At 38.0% G+C, this 22,435-nt stretch overlaps 1 long non-coding RNA gene across 1 annotated transcript in view; it reads right to left on the bottom strand.

The window, feature by feature from the left end:
* Positions 1-22,073, bottom strand: part of LOC125169487 (uncharacterized) — a 28,484-nt gene extending 6,411 nt beyond the window's left edge. The window contains exons 1-2 of the long non-coding RNA XR_007153700.1: positions 21,874-22,073; positions 2,750-2,957 (exon numbers count right to left, since the gene is read on the bottom strand). This is a non-coding gene — a long non-coding RNA (uncharacterized LOC125169487). The remainder of the gene's footprint in view (positions 1-2,749; positions 2,958-21,873) is intronic.
* Positions 22,074-22,435: the final 362 nt, after the last annotated feature.

The following is a 22,435-nucleotide window of genomic DNA, read 5'->3' as shown; positions in this document are numbered from 1 at the left end:
TGTTCCGGCTCCACAAAGATGGCCTGGCAGCTCACTAGGGCTTTTCAACCAGCAAGATGGCTTTTCTTATAGAAAGCCTTCGTCCTGATCCATGCCATGCCTCACAACCTTCAGGAGTTTCAAATTGTATCCTGTAATCAACGACCACCGCTACCAGCAATGGAAAAAGCCACTCACAAAATGGCTTTTCATACTCCCAGGTACCCCAAAGACAAGTGAAAAGGCCAGTTTTATTAGCTGGACATTTGAATTCTTGGCAGGGAGGATAAAAATATCTATCTTCCAAGTGACTTGTTTTCCTATATTACCTGAATGTCTGGCATTGGTTAGATACAAGCAGTACCGTTTGTTTGGATTTAAAATTATTTTTACCTTGTGCAACATGGTAGATTTAACCACAAAAAGTGTTTACGGACACTTTGTGATGGTACAGAGGCTTCCGGTGAATCACCCTTAAAACTCGAGGTTTCCACCTCTTCATTTCATAGCAAAAACACTATCTCATGTGTGTATCTCCTGATCCCCACGACCTAAGTTCTCTATGAGGAAAAATTCTGGACATTTCACCCAAACATTAATGTCATTAATAATAAGAAGAACAATCCTAAAAGTAGTATTACTTGTAAAAATAATAATGATAATAGAAGTAGTGACCATTAATGACCATTAGTGACCATTAATGACATTAATGTCATTAATAATAAGAACAATCCTAAAAGTAGTATAACTAGTAAAAATAATAATGATAATAGAAGTAGTGACCATTAGCTGAGCATTTACTAGGTGTGGGCACCACACACTCAATCTGCACAGCTAACTTAAATTTTTTTCCCCTTCCATATTACCCACGAGGAGCACGAGGCTCAAGGAGATCAAGAAACTCATCTGGGTCAGAAAACTAGAAGGTACTGATGTGGAACTCAACTCCAGGCTTATGTGATGCTAGTCCCTATTATTCGAAGCCTTGTGCTTTGAAGCATGCCCCATGAGCATTACAGGACCCAGGAATGCGACTCCTCGCAGGTCACACAGCATTTCTGGGGCGTTGTTGAACCAAGTTTCATTGCTAATACAGACTGAGCCATGCCCACCAAGTATTTGCTGACAGTCTACAAAATGCAGCCACCTTTCAGAGCTACAGGCTAACAGTTGTTGATAGATAGATCTCTTTGCTGTCCTTATGGAATTTAGTACATGAAGGGAATAATATACTCACAGCAGCCTCCTTAATCGCATTGCATGGTTCACCTACACCTAATAAATTTTGGAGCCTAATTGCACACAAATTGCTTTTCTATTTGAGTTGTCTTTGAATTATGCTCAGAGAAGAGCGAGAAGAGAAAGTTTCTTCTTAGCTGGGGCTGCACTGAGGTCGAATCCTTCTTTGCACACAATCTTAGAAGGGGAGATGTGTGGCTATTTTGTTATAGTCACGGGCAAATAAGTGGCACGAGAAGAAAAGAATGAGGGGTCGCATAGGCTTATTAGCACATCAACTACGGCAGGTCTTTTATCTCATCAGAATGTACCGAACATAGCCAGGTTTCAACAAACTGTTGTTGTACCTTTAACTGACGATAATTTTTTCTAACCAGTTCACCAAATGTATCCCCAGCCTGGTTCTCCTTGTTCACGGAGACGTGATGACTGTACATGGTGAAATGCTGGCTGCAGTCCTAGCACACGCTGCCCAGGTACCTGTCTACACCTGTCTTTAGTCGGGGCGCTCTGAGCACCCCCCTGTCTGGAGGAGAGCCGCGTCTGCTCGTCCGGCACCCTTGCAGAAGGAGACCTTTCTTCCCACCCTCAAAGGAAACTCTCCTCCTGACACAGCTGTCTTGGAGCTCAAGAGGTATTCGCATGAGCCGAGAGGCGAAAGAGCAGCAGCTGAGGTGCCAGAATGGAGTCATTGTGGAGGCCTCCAAGTGAAAGCATTTAGAAAATAGAAATGAAATTAGGCGCAGCAACCGAGAGGTGGAGAGAGGAGCAGGTGAAGAGGGGGCTGGGGCACAAAATGAACTTAAGTCTGGAGTATGAAGCCCCCCCCAGTGCTTGATTCTTTGGTTTCCTTAAGTGCTGAGCAGGACGGAGCACAATGCAGAGGTTGGGGAAATGGGGGGGGGGGGCTTTTCCTTGTGCCTCTGACAGTGCTTGTGGACAAGAGGGGCCTAATTCTTAACCAAGGGAGACATGTAAACTACTCTCCAAAGTGATCTAAGTTTTAGTATCTCATGTTGAGAAATCATTTCTTTAGGCCTTGCTTATCTTCCAAAGAAGATGCCTGAAAAAATATTTTAAGACAGGTTAATTGGCTAATTTCCTATGGGTTTTTTTTTTTTTTTTTTTTTTTACAAAATTGCAACCTACTTTCAAAACAAAGTACAACAAAATACAAAAACAAAACGCTGTAAAGAAAAAGCTGGAAGAAAACATCAAACTAGCTAATTATATGAAATTCCTCTTTTACCGGATTCTTTCTTTAAGCAGAAACTCAGCTTCAGGCATTAATATTATTAGAATGAACTTTCCAGCAATGATGCTAAGAAGTGATGACACACAATTAAAATATGGTATTTATAGCAGTAAAGCAGTTACACCTCAGATGCCAAGAGAATGAAAACAGCTTTTCCCTTTCTCGTCCCTGGATCAAACATAGTCGTTTAGCAATTTCTAAAAAAAACATTATTAGATTTTTATTTTAATTATTCTTCCAACACTTCAATGTCACAATGTTAAATGCTTTGTGTACCTGGCTGTCCTTCTCGAGAGGATTTTGGTGGCATGCAAACCCAAATGTTATCCCAGTCCATTTTCTTTGAATTATAGGAACCTCCAGAGTATATTCTTTCCTACAGTGGGAGATAGCGTGGCTTAAATTTTTCTGAATAATTTTCAAAATCAAATTTGGCAGTTTTCATGAGAGATGATCCTCCCCGGTGGGTGACATGAAGCATAACCTAAAGGGAAAACATGAAAATAATTAGCATAAGATATATTAGCATATAGATGCCTTTGAAATAATAAACAGCAGAAAACCAAAATGCTTATCCTCAAAAGAAAGTTATGAGAAAATGTGAAATTAATATACACTTCTTGCATGACAACCTCAGCCTGAAAGCCAAACAGAATATTCTCTCATTCAGTGAAGGATGTGATGATCAGGGAGATGGAGAAATTACCCCCAAACCAATTCTCCTGTACTGTTTGGTTCATTGTCATGACATCACTATTCTCTATTTACCTTTACCCCATGCTACCCTTTCCCTTTTTGACAGGAAAAAAAAAAAAAAAAAAAAAAGAAAGAAAAAAGAAAAGAGAAGAAAAGAAAAGAAGTGTCTTCCTTTTACTTCCTCTAAGAGAAACCACCAAGCAGACAGATCCAATATTCTTTCTCTTGTTTTTTCCCCTCCTTTGGCTACCTTTCTATCTTTCCCTAGATGGCATAAGAAATGCCAGGCCTGGTAATTCAATTATCAAGAGGACCCAAGGAGCTTTGTGAAAAGGGGGTCAGGACTTTGTGTTTGTTAACCATGGACCAAAACCACCACTGATTATTTTTATTTATTTATTTATTTTTTTTTGAGAGAGTTGGGGGGGGGGGGAGAATCTTAAGTAGGCTCCACACCCAGCTCAATTTCACAACCGTGAGATCATGACCTGAGCCGAAATCAAGAGTTCAATGCTTAACAGACTGAGCCACCAGGTGACCTGATTAAATTTCAAGTTGGGACAGCCTCTCAAGGTGGTAAGCTTGCACGTTTGGTGTCAGTGGAAGAATACGGTCTTTGAAAGCAACTCTCACTTAAAAATCTGATCTGAGGGGCGCCTGGGTGGCGCAGTCGGTTAAGCGTCCGACTTCAGCCAGGTCACGATCTCGCGGTCCGTGAGTTCGAGCCCCGCGTCAGGCTCTGGGCTGATGGCTCAGAGCCTGGAGGCTGTTTCCGATTCTGTGTCTCCCTCTCTCTCTGCCCCTCCCCCATTCATGCTCTGTCTCTCTCTGTCCCAAAAATAAATAAACATTGAAAAAAAAATTAAAAAAAAAAAAAAAAATCTGATCTGAGTAACCTTGGAAAAGTTCCTTAAACACAACAAGCTTCATATTTCTCTTTCTACAAAATAGTATTATCTATTTTTCTAGATAGTTGTGACAAATAGAGGTTAATAATAAATACCTGGAATACAGCAGAGACTCAGGAAAGGTAGCCCTATTCCCTCCTCGAGGACTTTAGTGAAAACTCCATAAATTTTAAATTCTGGGATTTGGTAAGCCTACTTCCCCACCCCCACTTTGCACATATGCAGATGAATGTATGGTCTAAAGAGATTTATTAAGGAGAGACGCCACAAAATATGATGTTTTGTTCTGGATCTACGGGATCCAACCACACCTTAAAGTATCTGATCTGGGTGAATTCCCTGAAGAAGCCCCTTTCTGGACTGTCATAACACAGTCAATGTCCCTACATCTGCACCCCCATCTACATTATTTCAGTTCTTATAATATTTAGTTATTTTTGAAGGCTTCAGTACAGCATTTAGGACACTAAGAAAGGGTCCTTTGCCAATCATACCATTCGATTTTCTCGATTTGTTTTCAACTTTGAACTTTTGATTGAAGCTAATTACTTAAACATTGTGTGGGTTGGTCTCTTGGCATTTAAAAGGGGAAGGACTCATTCTTTACAAAATATGGAATTCTGTAGAGATTTGAAACTCCAAACTTGGTTTAAGTCACTTCATTCTCTTTCTGTAGAACACAGATCTTGAACTTACCCTTCATTTTCTAATACCTGCTTCTATGTCAACAGCTACATGTCCAGCAAAAAAATACCACTCGATTTCTTGAATGTTTATATTTCCTCATCAATACCTAATGCACTGCTGACACATAGTAATGAGATTGGGATGGAGAAAAACCCTCATGTAAGTTTTTTTTGACAAATATGCTACCTGGTTGAGTTTGTGATAAGCATGTTGCCGAGACCATTTAGCTGCTTTGTGAGAGCACAGATTGTCCTAGACTGTTCTTCTGTTTAGACTTATCTCACTGACCATACATCTTGAGGCAGACATCATTTGCAGGACATTCCTGCTGAATGTCCTTTAATCTTTATCTTTTTTTTTCTCCTCTCAGGCCTACTCGGGACACAGTTTATTGCCCTTTTAGGGCCAGTTTAAAAAAGAAAATGTTTAGAAAGACAAAGCCCGGTAAATAAACCAAAAGCTAGTTTCCTTTGGCTTTTGGGATTTGAAAATGTTTTGACTGCCTGCACGCTTTCTGGGAATGGCTCCTCTGGCTATGAAGGAAAAGGGCCTGTTTTACAAATCAAATAAATACATATGTATACACAAGGTATTCTCAAGGCTCTACCAGTCACAGGATGGGAAGGTAAAACATGTTCTCTTCTGCAATTTGAAAAGGATTTGAGACTCTACCAATTTGTTCCCCAAGGATATTCTGACTTCTTACAGGACCTTATTTTAATGCTAATGATGTGCAGATGTGTTTGTTCTATGTTGTTTTCAGAGTTTAAAACCTTTCCAGGTGAGTAGCAGGGAATGGGCAGGCCTGTCTTCCAGCAAACTCTGTACCCTTTTTCTGTTTTGTCGACCCACCCAAATCATTCTCCCCAAAGTTTCTGCTTTCAGAACTTAGAGTTCTGTTAGGGCTTGATAAAATAAAAATAAACCTTCCAAATCAGCCCTTCGTTGGTTATTTTTAAAATTCGGTTGGTAAGCTTTTCTTCATTTGTTTCATATGTGGTCAAAATATTTTCTCTTCATTTCCACCACAGCAAAATAGTCAAAATCTCCAAAATTTACTTTGATGCTAACATTTCCTCAATTAAAAACATAGATGTGAAACATTAAATCTCCCACCAACCCTCAAGTATGTTCTTCAAATATTCTCAATGACTAGGAAAACAAGTCAAAAATAGCACTGTTCGTCTACCCCAGATATAAGCCCTTCGAGGATGAAGAAGGCACCCACATGTGGGGTATATCGTGGAAACACAGCAATAATTAGTGGATAATAATAATAATGGCTGAGGCATTATCTCCTTTAGCTCTATTTAATCATCTGCTTCCATTTCCTGTCTTACCTGGCAGTGACTAAGCACTCACACTGTACCCACAGACAGTCCTTCCTGTTATCTGGAATGTTTTGTCAACTGCTGAACTGTTGTTTCAATAGGAAACTGGCATATTCCCATTTCTCATCCCATCCAACAACACAAATAATTTGTAAACATCCATGCCTCATTTATCTCTCGCTGTAAAGCTGTTAGACATATTTATGTGGAGTCCTGGTAACATTGCAGTATTAGACACGTTAATGAACAGACTTGCTCATCCCTAGAATTTTTTCTTCATCGAAATCCATGACCCAAGCTACTGAGATGGCCTTAGGCAGGTAAGTGGAAAAATAAACTGTGGCACATCCAGATAATGGAATATTATTCAGTGCTAAAAAGAAATGAGCTACCAAGCCACGAAAAGACATGGAGGGACCTCAAATGCATATTATTAAATGAAAAAAGCCAATCTGAAAGGCTACATACTGTTTGATTCCAACTATATGATGCTTTGGAAAAGGCGAAACTATGGACATGGAAAGACAATCAGTGTTTGCCAAAGGTAGGGTGAGGAAAGAGGTGAAGAGGCAGAGCACAGAGGATTTATAGGGTGACAAAACACTCTGTATGATATTACAATGATGGATAGATGTCATTGTGCTGTTTGTACAAACCCACAGAATGTACACCACCAAGAGTGAACCCTAAGGTAAACTATGGATTTGGGTCATTATGATGTGTCAATGTAGGTTCATCCTTGGTTAAAAAAAGAAAACAAGTACCTTTGTAGCAAGGGATGATAACGGGGGAGGCTGTGCATGTGTGGAGCTGGGGGTATATGGGAAGTCTCTGTACCCTCCTTTCAATATTGTTGTAAACCTAAAGCTGCTCTAAAAATGTTAAGTCTTTAAAAAAATGCCATAACCCGTCATATTTCTGGCCTTGTCACATTACAGTCCTGATAAGAAAGCAGATGTTCTTAACTCTATACCCTGATTACCTGCTTGCTTTTCTGTCTGCTGCAAGAGCTTTGGGGGCAGCTGGAAACCAAGGTCTCAGAACCCTTTCCACAGTCACCAACTGGAGACATACAAGAGAGAATGTCTACATTCCTTAAGGTCAGGCTCAATCACTGATTAGTTCAAAAATATTATTTCCAAAATTTGTTCTCTGAAGGTGAAATATGCCTGCAGGTGTTATTAAAAATTGTCTGCAGTACAATTTTTGCACATATCTCCCATTCATCACTGTGATATGCCATCTGAGAATCAGACTCTGAATCTTAGATCTGTCCTACACTAGCAACGTGATTTGTTTCCTCTGTACTTGCAATGTCAACCACAGAGGGTTGTGGGAAGAAGAAAACACAAAGGGAAGTACCTTATAAAGTGTAAAGTACTCTGTAAATATTGTTAAGTGTTTTTTGGAGAAATGGTTATCATGGTGATGATGATAACGATGATGATGATTGTTACATGAGGACCGGTTGGTTTCATAATGTATGAAACGGAAGGTATAAGGAAGCATTCTAGAGAGAGTATGGAGATAAAGTCCTGGAGTGTAATTTAAGAGAAACCTATGTTTGTTTATCTGACCCTGAATGGAAAAAAATCATGAGTTCATCCCAAAGTCCTTGTTTAAAATGGATTTCTCCAAGTTTCTTCCAATGTATTTGAGTGTGTTTACAGGTAATGGTTGCCATTATTGGGGTTTGTTACCATGTACTTAATTTGCTAAACATTTTGCATGAATTATCTCATTCAGTCAGTAGGGGCAAGGAATTGATATTCTACCAAATTAGGTAATATCACGAATGTATAACATATAAATGCATATTATATAAAAGGAATCAATAGAGTTATGTAAGCTCCAAATAAGGCTATTTCATTTTTGAGTGGGATTTCATGGAACTGATAAATTTAAGAGAAGGGATGTAGGAAGACTGACTTGGGTATCTGGACTGACTGAAAGAAGTATCAGAAAAATGAATTGGTAAAATAATGTGGCCGTGTGGATGGACAATAGGAAAGGTTTCAGGGACATGCATAGGTCATGAACAAAATTCCCAATTCTTATGAGGATATGGTCCCTCTTCCTATGGAACACTGTTCCCCCACTACACAAATTATCCCTAAAAACTGCCATTCTTCTGAAGATTTATTAGTCATTGAATGCTATACACTGTCCACTTCCTGATGACCTATGTGTCTGGAGGTGATTTCACCAATTTGTAGGGGATTTACAATTCTATTTTGTCTTCTCCGTTTCTTCTGGCACTCACCGGGGACAAAGCATACACCACCATGGGAGGTCTGTGCTGAGGTACAGGAACCAATCTTTAATCTTAATTTAACCACCCCCAATTGGGCAGACACATTTGTTGCTGAAAGTTCTTTAATATATTTGGAATTCAGATCTAAATTTGAATATTCGATCCCCATTTGTGTCAATAAGAATGAAACTTGAGTAACCATGAGTAAGCCAAGGTAGAATCCCCAGTACCAATTTTTCCGTTTAGCTTGACAATATGCTTTGGGATTGTTAACACAATATCCTAACTGGCATAGAAACCCAGAGTATTTATTTACAGCATTTATCATCATTTTTTTCCCCTTCCACAGAAGAGCCAAGTAGGTGGGCAAATCAATGGAGAGAGTAATATAAAATAAGAGAAGTGACTGCCTTTACACATTTCTACTTCTTAGAGTACAAGGGGAATACTTGCACGAAATAGCATATTTAAGAACAGCACGGAACTAATAGATCATAGTTGTGGGATGATTTTTGCTAAATGAAAGGATGCATAAGTTCCTGAGATAACTTATTTTCAAACCCTAAAAGTAGCCTTTGACAACACACGCGGTATAGAAGAGCAGGCCCAAGGGTTTGAATCTTGGCTCTGGCATGTCAGAGTATTTGTGCTTCAGATTCCCCATCCATAAGCTAGGGAGAAAAACAGCCTCCACACAAAAGGTCTGTGAGCACTTGGACCAGTACCTAGCACGTAGCAAGTGACAGGCATGATCATGCCCATCATCACCATTGCTCACGATTACATGTTCATCATTTCAGAGACAAAAGAAAACCTCCACGTTCTGCTGGCTTTTAGCACAAGGGGAGATTAAATACCATTTCATTATCTCAGCAATAGCCAATTTGTTCATTATCATATGTAGAGTGCTTACTATGTGGCAAGCACTCCAAGTATTAGACAAAGCAGAAGAATTTCCTCTCCTTGAATCGGGGGTAGGGTAGGCAGTAAAGAAATTAAGAATATAATGTCTGGACTGATGAGGACTCTGGAGAAAACTAAAGGAAGGTAGAGAAATGCAGCGGGACCTTTAACTCTGTCCCCACGTTCACTGTGTTTGACAAAACAGCTCACTGCGGACCCTGCTTTTCCTCTGAAAGGAATTCTCAAGCTGACATTCTAGGTAACTGCCTCACTGAAATCTCAACCATTTGGCTGCAACAAAAATAATCCAGCATATGAACGCATCCAGATAGACATATGTACGCTGGTTTTCTAAAATGTAATGTGTATGTAATTTCCCGAATGGCTGGTTGTCACATCCATCTGGTCTTATTTCCATAGCACTTGAATGCACCACGAGGATATAAACCCTAAAAGCTAGAAAACAGAATTTAAATACCCAAACACATACGAGGTGTGTTTTCAAAAGCAGCAGACAAGCGAGCACTGTGGTGACTTCATTAACTTCTCAGCCACAGTTGAGAGTAGCTGAGACTAAGCATAAAGGCCACAGAACATAAAAGACATTCCACCGGCAGACCTCATTAAGTGGGCTTAAGACAAGCTTGACGAGCTAATGACAAAAATCTAATTTGGAATTTCTGGACATAAGAACCCAGAAAGAGTCCACATACACCAACACTCTACCATGCCTGCAGTCTGAAAAGGCAACAACCCAGCATCAATTAGGTCCATGTAGTTCATTGATCAAAGCCCAGGGATGGACGCTGTCCTATTCAACCACACTGAATAGGAAATCGTGTTCTATGTGGCTGTAGGTTTGGGCTCTGGTCCTATTTAAACCACACAGATGTTGTAGGTTCTCAAATTAACAGTAGTCTCCAGGGAGATGCTCATCAGGCTGTATGTACTGAACAACGGCATGCCTGGAATCTAGACACCACACAGTTCAGAAAGCAGTTTTGCTATTGTTTTCCTTTTCTCCAAAAGACCTTTCCTATTTCTAAATTCTGTCAGCACCTATGGAGTCTGACCATGTTAGACTGTACTTACTTAAATGCCATGTAGAAATCTCCAGTTGCCCTAGGTGTGTGGATTTCCACTCCAACTACTTTTACACCCCTTGACCGGAGAAGCACTCACTTTCATGAAATGATAGCACTTGTGTGTGCCCCACACGGTGGGAAGCGACTTACAATGATTGTTAACCCCATATTGATCTTATTATGATCAACTCAATTGTATAGATAAGCAAGCTGGAGATTCAAATAATTTGCCCCACCTCTAATTAGTGGAGAACCAATGATCTACACCCAGGTCATCTAATTTCACAGACCATATTTGCATTCCACTACCAATGCAAGGAGGAACTAATATTTGTTGAATGAATAAATGTAACACTTAATATCCTTAAAATTAAAGGAGGCAGAATCTGCCACTTAAACTATATCCTGTTGTAACTGTAGGTATATAATGCGGTAGTTATTCAAGGTGAAGTTGTGTCTTATACTTTCTATATTCCTACAGTACCTTTTGCAATACCTCACAAATACAAAGTGTTTATAAGATGTTTGTGGAATCAGTGAAATAATGTAACCCAACATAACACATAATAAATGATGATGACTGAAATGATTTTCCTTGGGTCATCTTCTGTTTCCTATTACCGGCTCTTTATATGAAGGAAGAATAGGTTTTTCGAACATCTGGCTCCCGGTGCTAATTTCTTAAGAAATCCTTAGACACACACCCATGTTTCGACCTCTGGGCTTTTGGCCAGGCCTAAGGGAGACCCAAATTCCTGGTCCCAGCTTTTCAAAATATGGCTCGCCTCATTTCCATATAAACCCTAGCAGTAACAATGGAAATAATAATCTTTAACTGTCGTGAACAATGCAATGAGTCAGAATTTCTTAATACATCTTTATCGAGGAGAAACAAATTCCACACCACCTGTGAAACCTGGATAATGTCCTGGATTTCACAATATACTCATCCCTGGGCCCTATACTTAAATGTAGTAATATTTCATAGGACGTTGCTCTGTTAATATTGCATGGAGAAAACAGCATTACTAGCTTCTTTTTTCCAAACAGTCCACAAAAAGTCTCTGAACGTATTCTCCTATCTTCATTTCTTCCCTGACCCTCACTGTAGTAAGAGACACTGGGTAGGTCCCTTCACATCTCCGCATATCTCATTCATAAAGAAGAATGAAATGTCACTTGTCCTATCTCAGTACTGTGAAGATTACATTTGATAATGTGTACAGAATAATTTTTGAGCATGAAATACTACACAGCTGTAAGAAATTATTAGAAAAGAAGGAAGGTATATTCATGTACAACATACCTTGAAAAGCCAGATGTTTAATTTCATTCTTTCTACGTAAATGATATGTGCATGTGTATGAACACATACGCATACGTATACACCTGGGACAAAATGGGCTTTTATATATACTGGTGGGAAATTTGAACCACTATACTGCCTAAGACTTTAAGAGTTAATGAATGCCACATTAAGAAAATTTCTCTAATTATCTCTGTTGGTTTTTGATGCAGAGCTGTATTTTATAAAATAATTGTATCTATTATTTATAGAGTCAAATTGATGATTGGCATTGAGTTAAGGTGTTTATATACATCATGTGGTTTATTCATCGTAATACCACTTTAAGTAGGTATTATTATCTCTCTGTTGCATATGGGTAAACTAAGGCCCAAAAGAATTAAGAAGTGCCCCAAAGTCACACTGCTAAAGTGACAGAGGCCAAATCTACATTCAGGTCTCCCTATTTACAAAGCGTTGCTTACCAAGTCAAATCCTATTCACCTGAAATTTGCATTAATTCAAGTGTAGCATATGTTACACTTCTCAAAGAGCAAATTCAAATGAATTCTGTCCTTGTAAAGTGTTAGGGCTCCTTTGACCAAATATAAACTGATAAAAAATATGCAACTTTTTCAAAATATATCTTTAAAAGTTTTTCATGTATCTTCACAGAGTTTATTACCTCTGGGTCAAGTAATATATAGTATCTTACAATGCAGGTTACGGAGAGTTATAAAAGGGGTTAATGGCCATGACTTTTACTCATTGGCATCCACAGTTCACTCAAGGTGTACCCTGAGTGCTCCTACTGTGTGCATACCATTTTTCATGTGATAGAAATATGTGAAGGTACAGGGGAAGGCTTAACAAAAAAGCCAAAGATATCCCTCAGGGAATCTACAGTCTACCCTTTTGAAAAGAAACCAGCATACATGAAGCCGTCAAAGAGTCAAATTAGTCTTTGAATACATTAGCAATACTTAGAAGTAATAAAACTAAATCAAAATTTCTTCAAAGGATTAAGTCTCTCAGCCTTTAACTCAGTCTGACCTGCTTCCCCCACATGCCAATTAGAGTTCAAAGAAAAGATTCATACACTTCATTTACAGATCTATTGAACCTTGGGCACAAGTGATAAATCCTTAATAAGTCAGAAAGATAGCTGTATTTATTCTTAAAATTAACTAATTTGCACACCAAGGTTAAGTGATTTGCCTAAAGACAATTCATTGGAATGTCTGATAAACCTCCGTAACTCTATTTTACCTTTCACATCACTGACCTGTTTTCCTATTTTAAGGTTACTGTGTAGAAAGGCTAACATTTGCCAACAAAGATGATAGAAAAGATTCTGACACAAGACAAGTTCACATCTACACATGGAGACAAAAAACCCACAACTTTTGGGTTGTGGATATCTAGGAAATCTCTAGGAAATCTCATGGCGAGCAAAAAGAGCCCCAAACATCACTTGGAATAGAAGAGATGGCTGAACTTGGCAGGGAGGATTTTTCTCCTTTTATCTATGCTCTGAAAGAAGACTTATATTTATTTAGCAGTTGCTTTAGTGAACACAGCAGCACAAAAGTAAACGCACCCGACAAACGGGTGGGTGGACTGTAATGTCTACATTCATCTCTTCATTTAGGCGATTTTATGAATGAATGTACACACACGTGCATACACACACATTTTGGTTCTTTAACAGTGAACTCCCGAGACTGTCCACAGAACATGGGGATACCTTTAACTACTACCTTTAACCACTGGGAAATACAATACTCCCAAGTTCTTAAAAAATAGAGACATTTAAAAAAATAAAGGAATTTTGCACTAAGCATTTTTGAAAAGACGAACGCTAGAATGACAAAGGCAAGACAATGCTGAAGGTGATTTCTCAAAGCACACTATTAAATTACCATAATGATTATACACATTTTATTTTAAAAATACTGGGATTAGCTTCATTGATTACACAGCAAATAGCAATCATGCTACCATTGGTATTGATACAGAAAATGGAAGACTACCGGCCCAAGCAGGACTAGTCCCCTTTTCCACCGTGATTTAAGCTATTTCAAGCACTTCATGGTTTCCTGGGCCTTTTAATAGTACTTTAACATTTCTGGGGCCAAAAAGTAACGAGAGCAGAGTCATTTCCACAAATTCCTTATTTTTAGTATAGATTCCATTGTAATTTTGCTGGATCTAAACCTATCTTAGAGAACCCAAGTGACACAAAACTTTGGGAGTAGAAATTAGCATAATTGAAATAATTCAATTTTTGGTAATTATAACTCTCACTTACACCTAAATTAAATATGCCAAACTATAATTATGTTCAAATTTGCATCATGAAAATTATCCCCATTTTGCTCATGGCATCTTAAAATATCTAATAAGGGATCTTAAACTCTTAAGTCTGAGTCAAGAGGCCTTACTTTCACAGCCTTTGGGAAGAGGAGACTTATTATGTATTAAGCACAGTTATTCAGCCTCTTGGGAAAGGGAGGATGGGTCCATTATTCTTCACAATATGATGTGTAGGATTTGTACTCTAATCTTTGGGTACCTCTAAGTTACGTTGCCATTAAGGAGCGCTGAGTGCCACAGCAGACAGTGAAAGATTAATGCTTTCTTTGGAGAGAAACCTTAAGCAAAGCGGGTCATGCTTTAGGACACAGGTAATGGGAATCAAAGACACAGTAAAAGCTATAATACTTTAAAACTGGGCACCTGAAAAGAAGTGCCACTTTGCTATCCATTTTTAAATGATTGAAGATGAGACAACAGGAAGGCAATGAGAACTTACCTTTTAGCACTGCAACCCGCTCATTGCTTCTTAAGAATTGTATGATCAAGTTATTATTAGCAGTAGTTATTTGGGATGCAAAAAGAAAACACTCCCTAAAATGCTACTCACTGTAAGCTGTCTGTTTAACTAACATTCCTACTATTGGATTTCATTAAATTAATCAGTTGATGTGATCAAATTTGCAAGGTGGTTTATTTATCTTCATCTTTGGGACAGTAGGTGGATGTAATCTGGAAATACATTGGTCAAGAAATAGATGAATCTGGATGAGCAGGGCTGGCACACTACCAAAGCACATGATGAGTTTCTTAACAAAAAAACATATGAATATATCTCCAGTTGAGTCAAATATTCACATTAATACTGGAATAAGGCGGAAGAACCCTGGCTGACATCCCATCTGTTCTTATGAATTAAATTTAGAAATCATATGTAATATAGACATTTCTGTCTGAATATCATAAAACCCTGACACATCCAGGCTTTCATTAGAAAGCTCCACGATGTGACTTGAATAACAATCTGTCTTAGCTAATTAGTATTTTCAGTTTAGCATATTCACTTCCAGACATATTGCTGTTTGCACATGGTAATTTAGGTAAACAGATACCATCCACAGCTGCATCAATTAACACTGCTAATCAAAACTGAATTCAGGTAATTAGGCACATTTATGCAAAAAAATGTGTAATTTTGGAGAAAAGCTAGATTCTTCAGTAATACGTCAATAAGTAAAAAATCTCCTTTTGCTTATGAAGATGAAGAATGAAGGGAGAGAAATCATCACTAACATATACATCATGCAGACAGAGTAAAAATTCCTAAATTAAATCTCAAACTTTAATTGGCCTGTATTTTCAGAAATTGGATCATATTTTTCACAACTGTTTCTCTCCATGTTTCCACATAGTAAAGCTGATTCACATCCACCTAAGGGTTTAATCATCATCAAGCAGGACTCAAATGGTTAATGAATTGTCAAGTATTTATGTACTTAGAAGAGATGTTGGTCAAACTTGCTCTTCCATCTTGCTTAGCATCTCTTAGGGAGGATGCTCTCAGTAGGTCTTGTTTTCTTACACACTTTCATGTTCTCTGCTGCGAAGGACTTGGGCTGCAGTGAGAATCACAATAGCAATTTCTCATTTTCTTGTGAATGCTCTTATGTCACGGAGTCTACACAATCCCCTCTAGCTGCCTTTCATTCATTCCCCAAATGAATATTGCGAATCATTTTTTCTGTCTTCCTATAAACATAAACCAATCTGATAACTTTGATTAGATTTTCTAGTCTGTTCAGAAAAACTAGTTCAGCTGTTGGTAAGTTATCAGTAACCAATTCAGGGTGGGAGGGAATTGGCAGGCTTAGAGTTAGAGCTAAAAGTAAAGGGAAAATTGGGTCATTTTCAAAAGGATTCTATAGTAGATATGGAATCTATCTATCATCTATCTGTCTGTCTACTATCTATCTATCTATCTACCTACCTACCTACCTTTCTATCTACCTATCTCAATTTCGCCTTTCTCTTTTCTAACTTTGAACCTTAGACTTCTTTCTTAATGCAGACACCAGGACCTTATAATAAAGTACTGAGTTCAGTGTCCCTAGCTTTATTTTAATGGTAATAGTCACAATCTAGTTTAACAAACATTTCCTCAGTACCTACTGTGCTTCAGGCAGGCTTCGAGGCCCTGTGGGCGGATACAGAGATGGGTTTAGACCTATCACACTCCTCTGAGCCAAACTCTGAGAGTTCACAGACCAAAAGAATCATCTTTTAAAAAGGGGACCAAATCTCCAACTGAAAATATATCTCTCCATTCCAAACTTTTAGAACCTCCTATGCTAATTTTGCAAAGGTTTACTTTTTGTTTAACCCGTGATAAATTTTTGTTCTCATAATAAATCAGGAAACGAGAACTAAGATGGGTTTTGCAAGTAGTGTGATGTCTTTCTCTCATATTTCAGTAACCTCACACAACTTGTATTTTATATATATATATATATATATGATATACATACATACATATTTATATTTATATAAATATGTATATATATATTTACATACATACATATATATTTACATACATACATATATGTATATATTTATCAAAAAGATTTTTTCCACATACTTCCTTAAACTCATTTGGCATAAACGACTGGACAATTCCCTATGGAATAGAAATCTGAAAGACTCTGTGCTCATATCTGGTTTCAAGAGCAGGGATTATAAAACATGGAGGCACATTTATCATTGGTTGTCTTCCACCAATGAAAGTGTATGAGGTGAGAAGGGGTACCTCTGACTTCGACTCTGTTAACAGAATTATTTACAAACTTCAAGTGAAAGATATGTAAATACAAACATTTTAAAGACAATTTTTTTTAAAGCCTAACAGCTGACTTTAAATGAACTAAATGATTAATATTTGGGGAGGATAATTTTTAGTCTCCACGAAATGCGCTAAATGAAGTTTATTGCATGGATGTGCCCGTGAATAATCTATGTCATTCTAAAGCACCTCTTCTCTTACTTCCTTAGGAGTGAAGCAGGGGAGAATAAATTCTTTCCCCGTAGTCCCTGCAACTTAGCAAATCCTTTTGTCTGAGGAAAGAGTTTAAATTCATCTAAAACTCCCACGATCACAGTCCCCAAGTTTGTAGCAAAGTGGAATGCGATGGATATGGCAACACCAGCTCTGGCGAAGAAGGCCTTGAAGTATGGCGCCAGCTTTCAACCTAGGCAAATCCTTCTCCACCCCCAGCCTTGGTTACTGGTCCATAAAACATGGCTCACGGACCCACCTCACTGGGTTGGAGGGAATGCCTGGCACGTAGGGGGTGCTCAAATAATGCTTGCTGAAACCCAATACAGAGTAGTGATGGCCCCAGAAATACTAATGCTAGAGGCATTCTAGTCAGAGTTATTTTATCAAGCAGCTCTCCATATTCCAGAGTCATATGGAGAGGTGGTGTCAATACAAATAGCATGGAATGCATCACCAGGCCATGTGCCACCACACTACATTTGGTAGTCTTCCAATTCGCCTGAACACGAATGCTACAAAACTTTCACAATTAGCCGGAAAGTCAGCATCGGAGCGCTTACTGTTTCTAGAGCATCTCTATTATTTTGTCACACAAATCACCAGAAAAAAATCATCTGACCAACATTAGCCGAATTATTTTATGCTAGTAGTACTCTCTGTTAGGGAGAATAACATCTTGAAAACTTCATACGTGACTCCTTCGTGGTGGACTGTTAGTGATTTTAAAACCCTTGAAAATCCTCGTATTTGCCACTTGTCATGTCTCTTTAGCCCGGCACCATAAAAATGCTCCCAGTAGGTCTACTGTAAATTTTTGTGGAATTGAATGAAATTGTTGACTCGTCAACAGTACAATATACAATGAGTAAAATGACACCACTGGTCACTCCCTGAACGGTCCCTTTTTTAAACAGAAGGACTCCCCCCCAAGAAAATAGCAAACGGATTAATTTTGCTTGTTAATGGTAAAGAATGTTATTTTACAGCCACAAGAGAAGATGTCAGGTCTGGGATTAGGTGGATTGGAGGGGAACAGACTGCTAGAAACAAAGGCAACAAAGAAATAAAAATGCCTTCTAAATACACTGAAGCAAAACAAATGACTGGATTTGGGATTTAACAAAACATAATCTTATTTGCCTCTGCTCTTGCTGCACGTCTTTTCCTTGCACTACGACAATATGTATCTCGCCTTCTCGAGCCATGATTTTCTTTTATGGGAAAGATTGCTGGTAATGGATGGCAATGCAGGGATGTTATCAGTAGTTTGGCATATTCGGTTTTTATGTTTAGAGAACGTCGTTCTCACAACACATTTTAATGCCCCCAATTATTTTCATTCAGTTCTGGTAAGAGGTAAAACAAGAAGAATCAAATTAGAGGAGATTATTGAATTATAGCTGAAGAATTAATAGTGCTTATTTTAGAGATTTCGTTTAGCAGTTTATTTTTTTTAGTGAAAATTATCTCTAATAAGAAAGCGAGTATTATCATGGAACAATTAGATTTTTTTTTTTAAAGTTTGACAATTGAATGTACCAAAGCCAAAGCTGATAATCTACACTTTATCAGGCAAGGTATAGAACAACATATTTGTTTACAATTTATGGTTGAATACTAGCCCCACCCAAGATTAAGAATTAGGAAATTATCTTTATGACAAACAGATCTTAGCTAAACATATTATTAATCTATGCTGCAAGGTATTAGCCAGCTCTTTGGAGGATGCCAGAGTCACTTTGCTAGCTGAATTATCTGTCACTCTATCGCAGGTTTTTCCTCTTTGACTTTCTTCATAGGTCTGGAATAGAAGCCTATCTTTCAGGAAAAAATGTTAAAAGAGTACATGAAAAGCTTGTGCAAAAATAAACCATAGCACCTCAGGCTTCTTAATTTTTACACTATAATACTTGGGACTTTTCTACCTTGACACATTCAGAGTGAATGCTTTGATGAAAAGAGAGTAGTAAATTACATATAGAATGAAGAGAACCTGTATTATCATTTTAATAGTCCACAGACACATAAAAGGAAGATGTGTTCACTGTGTGGCGGGACTTAAAACTTAAAATATTCACCGACTGAGTAATAAAAAAATTTAACATGATATGAAAAATGGAAACAGTTTTTTTTTGAAGTGATTATGCATATGCAACTTTTCACAAACGTGTCTGAAAAACTTAACAAAGAAAAATAAAACCAAACCATTTACGGGACTTTGTAAATAACTAGAGTTTGCCCCTCCTATAACATTTTTTAACAATAAAGACGCTGAAAGTATTTATAGACTCTCAGAGATCACAGGCAATAACATTCTAGACACTGGGAACAATCAACTTTTACAAACAGCTTCATAAGCCACTGTACCGACAAAGCCCCCATTTTCAGGAGACATCATACAGATTCAACACGGATATAATACACAGTTTAGGTGATTGCCAGCAGATTAGAATAAAGATGTCACTGTTATTTACTCCTAACCTTTGCAGGATATTCCTAGATTGGTTTTCTATTGAGAGCACACATTTTCAGTGTGTGGTGATTGCCTTCAGGCTCCCTGCTTTTTCTGAGTGGTGGTTTTCGTGTTTGGATGGGGGAGCGATGCCTGGGACTCTGCCCACGTGCTCCCAATTATCTATACATTATTCCATACTCTCTGCCACTGGGATGCTCTCACCAGAGATCCTTCCAAAGCGGCATCCCATCCAGACGTGCACAAATGAACATTAGAATAGGACGGTTTATTATTATTATTATTATTATTTGAATGACATACGACCTGCTCAATGTTCGCATTTAAATTGGCCAGAATAATTCAGCTCTGGCTTTTAATTTCAGAAGGGTTAATCACCCTAACAAAGGTCAATCAAACTTTAATCTTCAATAAAATTGCCACGGCCCCAATCACCTGCAGGACATTTATTATATTCCTATTTCCATGAGAAAGAACGCACTGCTTTCATTATGCATCGCTAATCTTCTAACTCTTTACATTAGCACATTTTACCAAAAATATTAATTCCTTTGAAACTCTGTCAAGAGTTCATTTCTACACATCTCAGGAGATAATCCTGTTTAAAAGAACGGGTGCATCAGCTGTGAACTACTTTCCTGGCCTCTTCTAATCCTCATAGACCTTCGCTACTCCAACTGAGTTCTTACAATAGTAAATCTCAATTACACAAAATATTATGGGGGTTTAGGTTAAAACAACATTATATTATTTTAGGAACTTAATCCTCCCTGTTGTCTGTGATTATGCCATTCATCTACTTGCTCCTATCCATACTGTTTACTGCATTCAAAAGTTATTGATTTGGAAGAAGCCAATGTTAACCATATTTGAATAGCAACAGAAGGACTTAAATTCATTAATTCACTCACTCGATAAATATATATTGAGTGCCTATTGCGTACCAGATTCCAGGAGGGGAGAGATGAAAAGCCGAAGAAAGAAAGAAGAGTCTCTCTCGTGAGAATAACATTCTCTTTTGAAAATGATGTCCAAAATACAATAAAACAGTATCTTAAACCTCCACTTTCAGCTTTTCTTGTCATCATTAAATTTTAGTGAAGATTGGAAATGTGTTAAGTCAAATTTTAACCAAAATTTCAACAAACAGGTTTTTCTATTACTTGGACACTGAACGGCTTTAGAATTCACAGTCCCATAAATGGCTTATTTTTTAAATTTGAGAATATGAAACTTGATTGCCACATTTTAAAATAAATACATTCAGAGTAGCTAGTCTCCCATGACTAGGAATAAAGCCATGAGAAAGTTTAATTGGGTTTATTAAAAATATGCATGCTGTGCACTAATTTGTTTCGAAAATGTTATTTCATTATGTTTAAAAACTTCTATCAACACACACAACAAATGGCGTTGGTAAAACACAGACACACACACACACACACACACACACAAATTCTTGCTTTATTTTTGCCATGATATAGTGGTCTGGATGAACACAGAGGGAAAGTAAAGGACCTCAGCATAAGTCCCAATTATACTGGAAATTGATCACCTTGGTATTATAGTGGTGGTGTGACAGCATAAATAACCCAAACTTCACCTTCTGCGTATTTTTTGAGATACCTTCCTCTCTCTTTGTACTCAGAGGAAGCACACAGGCATGTACACAGAGGCACATGTGCTCCTCCCCATCAATATTCAAGTTCATTAATTAGGAATACGTGCTGGCTATAATTTGGGAAACTCCCCAGAGCCTGAATATTCAATCAGGCAAAGCAAATGACAGTGAAAAGAAAATACAGGTATAACAGTCAATGGCCAGACTGGCATTGAGGAATAGCACATCATTTTAAGAAATACTGGTCTTTCTAAATGTAAAAAGCCCCAATTACTTTGACAAAAGTCAAGACCTCAGCCTTCCTTCCCCTTGCTTTGAGCATTTCTTGGAACTGAAATAGAACCTCTTCATATTCTATAACTATGCTTGCTTTTTTTTCACTCCTATAACTAGGTTGACACAATAGAATAAAGCAGAGCAATGGCTTTTATTGTTGAGCAAAATAAATCCAATACTACACGATATACATGTTCAATTGATATTTGTTAACAAATGGTTATTCTGAAAACTGATAAAGATTAGACACAACAACAGGCAAAACATTGCTTTGTACTCCATTCTCTGTATCAAAAGCCATTTCATTATATTTCTGAGTTTCCAGATCTGGGGAAAAAAATAACCCCAAAGCTTTCAGAGAACATGCCGTCAATGCTCAAGATGCATATGGATTTTTTTTATGAATCATTTTGGTCACAAAACAAAGAAGAGCCCACAAGCCATCAAATGAAAATCTCAGTAAGAAAGCCCAGGTGTAGAATTATGGAAAACGAAACCCAAAACAAAACATACCTTTGGCTGAACAAGTGCACGATTTCTCATCTTGCCCATACAGCTTTGCCATTCCACCTTGAGCAAAAGTCAACTCCGTGTCCCTTGTGATCTTTGTGACAATGCCATCATATCACTGGCAAATTTTTCGATTAAACTTTGCAGATGTAGTAGCAACTTTGTTAATTATGATATTAGCCAGCTGGCGGGTACAATCAGTCAACTGCTGTAAGAAAGCCAGACAAAGAGACATCTAATCATTGCAACCAGAGCAGATAAATTTTGTTCCCTTCTCATACGTGTCACAGATTCTATCCTTTCTGACCCTCTCCTCAGCCATCGACTGTCAAATTTAGATTCTGCGAGCTCCCGGCTTCCCTTTATCCCTGCCTTAGATCTGAAACTCTTGGTTATCAGGAAGACACGCGTCACCAGCTGTCTCGGAGCAGGAAAGCAATCAGGTGAATACTACTTATTATCTTGCATTGCTTTCTGAGGAGTGACAAGATTGATTTGGGACCCAGAATACATTCAGATCTCAGACATGTAGTTCTTAGGGTTTTGAGTTCAAACAGTAGGGTAT

This window comes from Prionailurus viverrinus, chromosome B4 (assembly GCF_022837055.1).
Source record: "Prionailurus viverrinus isolate Anna chromosome B4, UM_Priviv_1.0, whole genome shotgun sequence".
Taxonomy (NCBI): domain Eukaryota; kingdom Metazoa; phylum Chordata; class Mammalia; order Carnivora; family Felidae; genus Prionailurus; species Prionailurus viverrinus.
This window is presented reverse-complemented; position numbering and strand designations above follow the sequence as displayed.